This window comes from Anneissia japonica, unplaced genomic scaffold (genome assembly GCF_011630105.1).
Source record: "Anneissia japonica isolate Jap-2015-1 unplaced genomic scaffold, ASM1163010v1 scaffold2994_len2133135_cov197, whole genome shotgun sequence".
Taxonomy (NCBI): domain Eukaryota; kingdom Metazoa; phylum Echinodermata; class Crinoidea; order Comatulida; family Comatulidae; genus Anneissia; species Anneissia japonica.
The window spans coordinates 1,278,317-1,287,455 of NW_022728550.1; positions in this window are offsets into that span (position 1 = coordinate 1,278,317).

Here is a 9,139-nt window from a genome sequence, read left to right on the forward strand (position 1 = left end):
TTTTTGTTTGTAAATTGAAGCCGGTAGGCCTAAGTTATTATTTTTGAAAAATAAATAATATTACAATTATGAATGTTGAATACGGTATATCACTTCTTGAAATATCAGGCTGGTCCCGTTACAGGTATTCATTGGTATAGTTACAGTTAAATTGTTGAACACTCGGAGAAGTAGGTAGCCTATGCAACGGTAGACCTCTTTTATGAGGCAAAAAAACCTAAGTGTTGCCCATGCACGGTCCACCCCCAATATTTTTGGCAAATATAATTTTATAAAAAGGGCCAGTTTTCAAAGTTTAATTAAGACATTCGATGCACGGAGTTTAACCACGTTACGGTACCAACCGAAATTTTAAAGTGAATGATGGTTGACAATGAGCCCTAGAATTAGGCCTATAGCATTGGAAAAAAAATGCCAACCGACCAACCAACCAACCATGATTTCAAATTTCACTGTTCTTAGGAAACAAAACAAATGTTTGTTTCTCATTGCCTGTCCTGAATCTAAATCTGGCTGAAGTTTGCATGGTTAAGCTACGTAGAGTAAGTTTACCATCATTATTGTGTAGGCCTAATCACAAGAAGTATCACCCTAGAATCGAAGCATCATTAGTGTTATTGGAACAAGTAGGACCCCCTCACTGTGTCAAATTAATACCACTGCATGTGTCTCCTCTTTAAGCCCCTTTCAAACCTGGACTAATTGGACGTTACCGATGGTTTCTTAGCGCCCAGTAGGCGGGTACAAGAGTAGGACATTACTCAGGTATCGACCTTGTGAACACCAGGGTACTTTAAAGTTAAAGAATGTTGCACGATGATCGCTAGAAAGGTCTGAAAGCTCACAATCAATAAACGCGTCTAATCTGGTTCTTAAATAGAACAAAAACAAATATAAGAAGTGTATTCATTCTACAAGAGAACTTCAAAATGTTTATGTCAGCTTGAGATCTCGTAATTTGAGTGTATTTTCAGCCTAATTGGAGAGGTGACAATAGTTCGTTCCTATTTTTAATGTAGAGGATCAGAGTGGGCATAAGAGATACCGATCATTATTAATACACGACTTACCGGTATGCTCCAAATGTATTGGAAACTTGTTTATTAGACCAGGTAAAGTTGAAAATAAAAAGTAATAGACCTACATTAACAATTTTAGTCGGCTTACTGATAAGTTTTTAAAATGTGTTTTAAAGAGTTTACTTTAAGTAAACTCTTTAAAACACATTTAATAGGTACGGGGTATGAAAAAAACATTGAAAGTAGGCCTGCTTATGTCCTGGATACGTAATGAAATTTATTTGAAACAATGAACATCCTTTGTAACGTTTGCAGCACGTATAATAATCCAGTTAGCAACATTCATAACTAGCCAAGTCGTAACATGTGTAGAAAATGTCAATAATTTTGCATTGTCCTACAACAATTATCAGCAACAAACACGACACGATTAGGCATTCAACGGTCGTTTACCACATAATAAACAGTTTAACATTACTCGCTTACAGCGTTTTGGATCGTGAATTTCTAAGCATAACGGATAACGTTCTCCTGTTGCGCGTGGTAGTAGTGATTCTCACAGTGTCGTTAAAGTAGTAGCACCGTTTTCATTTAATTTTAATGAGCATGTATTCATCCTTCTATGCCTGTTGAAAATTTCAACATCTTAAGCTCTCGATCAAATATTGGCTGTGATACCCAGCGTATCCTCATTTACAAATGCGCTCGTCGGCCGTCAGCGCGTAGGGCATACACGCGGCTATAGTCTATAAGAGAACCGCTTTAATTTGCAAGGCGTTTTTTTTTTTTTGTGAATTAGGTAAACGTTTGAAATTCAATCGCGATATGTGGATTGTACGTGTTTGCTGACTGCGAGTGTGTAGATTAAATTGCACCAAGTGTCAACGAGTCCGGATCCCAGGAGAGTGGCGAAGAGGGGTTATATTTACATGTCAATATCTAGCTCAGTTTTGTTGCTTTGCTAAGTTCAACTCCCCCACCTGTTCAATATAATTACCATAGTGATGTTAATTTCTGTGTCACTATCACCACTATTAATATCATCGTCATCACAAACACTATCATCACTAATACCTTTACAGTCATTTAGCATCACGAAGGCTTAATATCATCATGTATAGATATAGGCCTAGATATAAGCTAACACTAAGTTGTAGGCCACCCTAAAGAAATGAAGTGTTAAATAAATAAATATACGAAACAATTAACTTTACTTTATTCCGCAAGGACTGGTCATCACTGACACCAGTCCCCATGAACTTCCTCTTGTCTGTCATCTCAACTGTCATCACAACACCGCCCTCTAGCTCACCTGTGCTTACCCAGTGGCGAATGTTTATTTGTCTCTTGACAGAACATGTCTAATATTCCATCAAGCGAATTCTTGCTGTCAAATCGATAAGTACTTAAAATGCTTCCTGTATAAAAACGTACCACAATACAGACAAAGCTAGAGTCACGTATATTACAGACACTGACTATACAAACGGTAGTAGCCTGTCCGGTTTTAGGTGGTGTGAGCAAAGAGATGTGAGAAGCTATGATTTAAAAATATCATCATCATCATCAGTTTCACTATCACTATTGCTGATGTTGACAGCAACATAAATAATATTAACGTTAGTGAAACTACTATGATGATGATAAAATGATGATGGCGATGATGAACGTTTAGACGGTGGTGGTGTCAGTGAGGGTCACAATAATAATAAATATGTATGATGATAATAATACTTAATACCTATAGTATTAGTAATGGAAAAAAACTATACGATAATGATAATAATTATAACATGGACGCAGATCATGGGGACACATTCCCCACCCCTACATATTCTAAATGGGTTAGTCAATAGTCCCCTCACAAGTCAAGAAAATGTCTGAAAATTGTTGAAATAAACTGCATAAAGGACAAAGGTTTTAGCGAAAGAGCTCTGTACAGCCAGACATCTTACGGTACCTTATAGCAAGATACCGGTATCTCTGCCCATTAAAAATCTGAATTACCTATATAGGGGCCTAGCTACACGACTCGAATACGTGTGCCTTTATTATACCTTGAAAAGTAAAGTTTTACTTTATTTTACATCACTCAGATTATTTAGATCTCTATGATTGCCGAAAATCCCGTATAAAAGGTCATGAGAAATTTGTTGGCGTTTCATTTTTACTATAATGGCGATGTGATGATGATGAATTTTACTAAAGAGTGTAATTTCCGGCCATCTAGCGGTAATTTTTTCTAAAATTTTCGCACCCCAGCCTCAACTATGGTAGGGCTGAGGTGGGTCAGGATTAACGGTTTGAAGTGGGTAAAGTATAGTAAATACATCAAAGACAATATTTTAAAGTTGTATTTTCTATGCTACATAATAATAATAATAATAATAATAATAATAATAATAATATTAATAATAATAATAATAATAATAATAATAATAATAATAATAATAATAATAATAATAATAATAATAATAATAATAATAATAATAATAATGCATTTATAATGCGCCATCTATCTAGGTAAACCTATTCCGAGGCGCACACAAACATACTGAACATGGAATAAAAAAAAAAACAACATTATAAAAGTACAATGATAAAAACAATTAATGATTAAAAGCAACTTGAAATAAATGTGTTTTAAGAGTCTTTTTAAAGACATCAAGCGAACTGCATCTGCAGAGTTCAATTGGTAATGCATTCCAGAGCCTGGGTGCTGCTGCATAGAATGCGCCATCACACAATAATAATAAATAATATGTGTGATTAATATGTGTCATTAATATTTGTGATTACATCACACATATTAATTAGATCTCCATGGTTGCCGAAAATTGCTGATAAAAGATCATGAAAAATTTGTTGGCACTTCACCTATAGCCTATAATGGTAGGCCTATATGATGAATTTTACTACTATAATAAGAGTGTCATTTCCGGTCATCTAGAGAGTATACTAATATTCGCACCTGAGCCCCAACCATGGTGGAGCTGAGGTGGGTGTGGGTCGAACAATGCATTAATAATACTTTATTGATAAATCAAACATCTTGATAAAACAACATTACATGGGGAAAAAAACCCAAATCGTCATTAATGCTAGCATACATTGGGTCTAACAATAGTAGGCCCTATGTGATTTGCTATGTTGACACTTAAATTCTGCATTAAGTTTCGTTCAGTAAACATTGCCAAGCATGTCATCACCAGCTGTCAGTTAAACCAGACGTCTGTCAATCACAAGAACGCCTACAGCAAGACCCAGTTGAACTACTCTACGCCCACTAACACGTTTGGGGCGGGGATTTGGCAGAGTAAGATACGCCCAAACAATTGATTTAGAGCTGAGTTTGACAGGTCTATTGTGTTAAGGTACACGCCCATGATGACTCAAGTGCCTGGATTTACACTATACGCCTTTAAAACGTGCATTGGGCGGGCTGTAGTTCCAGTACTGTTATACATCATTTAAAAATTCGTATCATTTAAAATTCTGGTCCGGAGGAATGGTCAACACCGGGCTATAGTAATGTTAGAATTTATCAAATATGTTGATTGTCATTACTTAGTAGAATTAGTAGTAACGAGAACCATATTAGAGGGCTGAAATTGAAAATGTTAGAATTGGATGTGTTGAATATTTTAAACATTTCTATTTTATTTCAACTACGGTACATCCACAACAGCGTTATCGCCCATTACATAATCTTTTAAAATATACATTTCTCACAAGTAAAACAACCACATTAGAAGTCTCATAAAGAGGCTTTTATCATGCAAGTGACAGGTTACTGAATGTGAGAATAAGTTTTGTTATAAAGTAATGATGGTTGTTGTGTGTTACGATGGATGGCATGTGCATCTATGCCTATCCAATTTTTTCCACATATTTGCCCATCGTACTCCTGGAAGTTCTTTTCAAAAACAAAAAGTTCATCGTAACTCGGCGTAATGTATTGTTTTAAAATCTATTTCCTCACTAACATTGTATTTTCGTCCCTTCGTAATTCAAGGCATATTTTTCTAGTATTCCCAGTGAGTCATGAGGATAACTCTGGTAAGGAGGGATGATAATGAAGGGAGGGAGAAAGAAAGACGTGAGGAAGGATATCGGATTGACGGTGATTATGTACCTGGTTTTTTTTTCTTTACTAACTCTAACCTTTACATTACTTTTAAACCGTTTATTTTGAATTTATATTTGTTTTGTTTCAGTACGGTAAGTCTGCTTGATTTCTTTGGGGTTTTTTTTATATTTATTTATATGTATAAACTACATTTTAGTTCCACTAATACTTTATAGTGAGGTTCACCGCTCTAATTTTATAAAATTGTAGTTGTTTTAAGTAGTTTAAGTTCCATTCTGTAGGTGGTGGCTTCCCGCTGTCGAATGAGAATTTTAATTAATAAATAAGCGCCACTCTCGAAACACACCGAAGCCTGAAAAAAAACAAAAAAACTTTCACATGCACGTGGCACTTATTCAGACCATTTACAGCAAGAAACATACACATGAATAAGGCATAAAACATGAATCAGTTAATGTTCAATTTGTTTTTATTTTAAGAGCATATTGAGTCGGACCTGTTGATATCACGATGATACACCTAGAACTAAACTAATTCCTCCATGGTTCAATGGTTTACCCAATTTGGGAAATTTTTGAACAATTTTTTCAACAATTAGGACTGCATTTTAACTTTACAAACCAAGTAGCCCTATTTGGTTTTGAAATCCATCCGTCGTTAATGTGTTACTTACTTTAATAAAACATTATATTTGGCCTGCTAAATATAGAAAGCTTACTTTATTTAACATTTGCTGATGTTTTAAATTATTTGTGACTATTTTCTCTTGGACAAACATATTTATTATACGAATTTTTGAATAACCCACTGCAATAATGGAATATATACACCTCATTAAATATTTATCATTTACTCATAAAACGGCAATCTGTTCGTCCTGTTTATTTGGCTTTTTTTTGCATTGATATTACTTGAATTAAAAAAAAATGTGTATACCACGCTCCTTGTTTATATCCTTCACGACACTTTTAAGAATGTTAATGTTAACATGACCTAATTAACGAATGATTATCACGATTTTTTAGGTAGGGTATAGGCCTGATAAACCTGTTCTTAATGGGTGTTTGGAGAATGTAAGTGTGCATGTGTATGTAGGTCCCATATGTATGTCTGTATTAATATTAATACAACCCAAATTGTGATTCTCACAATTATGTAGGCCTTTAATGGAGTATAAGTCATTCAATTGTCAACATTGTCAGCAACCACTATAACAGGTTCACAGGGTCGCGATAGAAACAACAATTACCACTTGGTAACCCATCATATAATGATCCAATCATTCAACAGCATGGAGAACTATTTTAAATTGCATCACTAGTAGTAGGCCTACTACCATTATTAATTTCGATACCGATTATTTATATTTCGTCTCAAATTTTCAGTGCGGTATGGACACCATGGACACTAATCCAAGTCAAGATCCATTAGTTTACTTTTACAAACTCTAGAATCGTTTTCACCAGGATTATTATTATTCTTAATATTCTAATTATTCTATATCTAGGCCTAGACCTATACCTCTATATTATATTTTTCTAAACTTTTTCCTCTTTTTATTCATTTGTATTATTTTGTATTCCTTTTTATTTTTATTTTTTCTTTCGCTAATTCTTTAATTTGTGATTTAATCTATTTCATTTCCTATGTTTCTTGTTTTATGTAGGCCTATTGAGGGTCCCTCTGATCAGCACTGGTTGGATGGACCACCCTTACAAAATATTGTTGAAATATATAAATAAAATATATGAGAAACTGCCATTATGCCGATTAATAAAACATGCGTCAGATGAATGGAATCTCAAGCATCAAACTGGAATGGAACACATTATAACATCAGCATTTTTTTTAGCATAGCGTGTTTCTAAGCGAACGGAATAATAGGTACGGTATCATGTGCATGTTGTATTGAATAGTTCCTACTATGATGTCAGCGGGGGCATCTCCGGCTTGTTATGAATTGCGCCTAGGACGCAATGTACAATCAATACTGAAACGATTTAAAGCAATGTTTTATATATATTGACTTTCTACCGGTATGTATTAAAAATTAGTCATTTAACAAGTTAAAAAGTTGGTGGTACTGTATAACAGGATAGGCACTCTTCAGTTCGTATAAGCTCTGATCAGGAATTTTTGAATAAGTTTAGGCAAAGACTATATAATTGCAAGAGGTCCCAGTGCCCTGATTTTGTAAGCACGCAATGGAACGTTTTAAAAAAAGTACTGCCACAAGATAGGGGGCGCCCTATTAGAATTCAAATAGAGTTCGCGCGCTCGAAACTCGTCTTTTAAGGACAGCCCTTCGTGGCAGTAGGCCGACTTTTTGAAATAGGATTAGCTTCCAAAGAAACCAGTAGAGTCGGACCTCTTGCAGTTTTATACTCTTTGGTTTAGGCTACATTCAACATAGGATACACTCATTTTCTACGTGTTCGCAACTCTTCCGGTGCGTCAACCAAACCATCAAACTTACGATACAATCATATTTACGCGCTCGCAACTCTTCCGGAGCTGGCCAATCAGAATAGAGCCAGGACTGCGGAGACTTTCCCCACAATCAAACGTGTTGTACCCATAGAGATATAATAAGAATAATAATTATTTAATAGCTCTATTGTTGTACCACAAACGCGCGTGTTTACGTACGCTTACGCTATCGTTCTGTGGGACTTAGCAAAAATATCCAAAGGGGCGGGACTTAACAGAACTGTCCATTACGCGTCGACTCGACTCCGAGGTAAAATAGGACAAGTTCTTTTAAAAGGAAAACACGATGCACATTATATTTATTTAAAAGTATGCCAGGTCGCATGGTCTGCATGTCGAACTAATTAGGAGAAATACAAACAGTCGATTGCCTCTGTAACTACAAACACTCCTAAAATTCCAATTTGACAATTTGGCCCGCGTTAATAGCGCGGTGGTCAATATGGGACTTTGATTGTTTACAAATGTAGACGGAAGCTCTGTGACCTTATTATGACCTCTTCATGTAATATCATCCCGCCAAGGATTTGAACCAAGTCACTTTTTGCACTGCTAAGATTAAATTGAATACGTTTATCAAAAACGATCTAATGACAAGATACAGGCCTAGGTTTTTGAGCAAATCAAACTTTTGTACACACAAAATTGGCTAGTTTGTAGAAAATATTAAAGCCTACAGTGTTTTGAGAAACCAATTTAGTGATTTGGTTGTTCTCCCAATATTGCGCTTTTCTTTTTGCTTTTATCCGTCTTCCCATTGAGAGAAGGAATACGGTACAATAAATGAAAAGAGAAAATAAAGAGAAAATATGGTCTACGTGTTCGAAATGACACACTTCCATATTATGTAGGCCCTATGTGCGGAGTGAGTTTATAAGTGTATGTCACTTACTCGAAGATGTTTGCACATAGCCTACTGTGCAATATAGATGAACTCGAAAAATTAAAATACAGTTTGCATGTTTACAAAAGCCATTAAACGCACGCAAGAGTACATTCAGGTGAGATGATAATCCCACCTTTCCATTAAGTTGTCTTAATTAAACAGCCGTCAATCAGCACGTTAAAACACCACAAATAAACACAGCATATGACCAGAAAGCCAGCACATCACTCCAATATCACTCGATGATAACGTACATCACCCACGTGACCCGGGAATTGAACTTGGCTTGTCAAAATCTGAATTTTATAAGGTTCCCGAATGAAGCGATATAAACAGAAAAGATGCGATTACAGAGACATTTTGACAGCAGAAATAAATGTTCAGTCCTCTTCGTGCCTGTTGAAAATGTAAACATCATGATCTCCGCCGTCCTGATTGGATGCAGCTACCGAGTATTTAATACAGTCGTCGTGGAAATGGGTATTATACGCGCGAATGATTACATGAATGTATCGTGTGAATGCCATGTTCATGGCACTTATGGTAATAATAATAATAATAATAATAATAATAATAATAATAATAATAATAATAATAATAATAATAATAATAATAATAATAATAATAATAATAATTAATAATAATAATAATAAT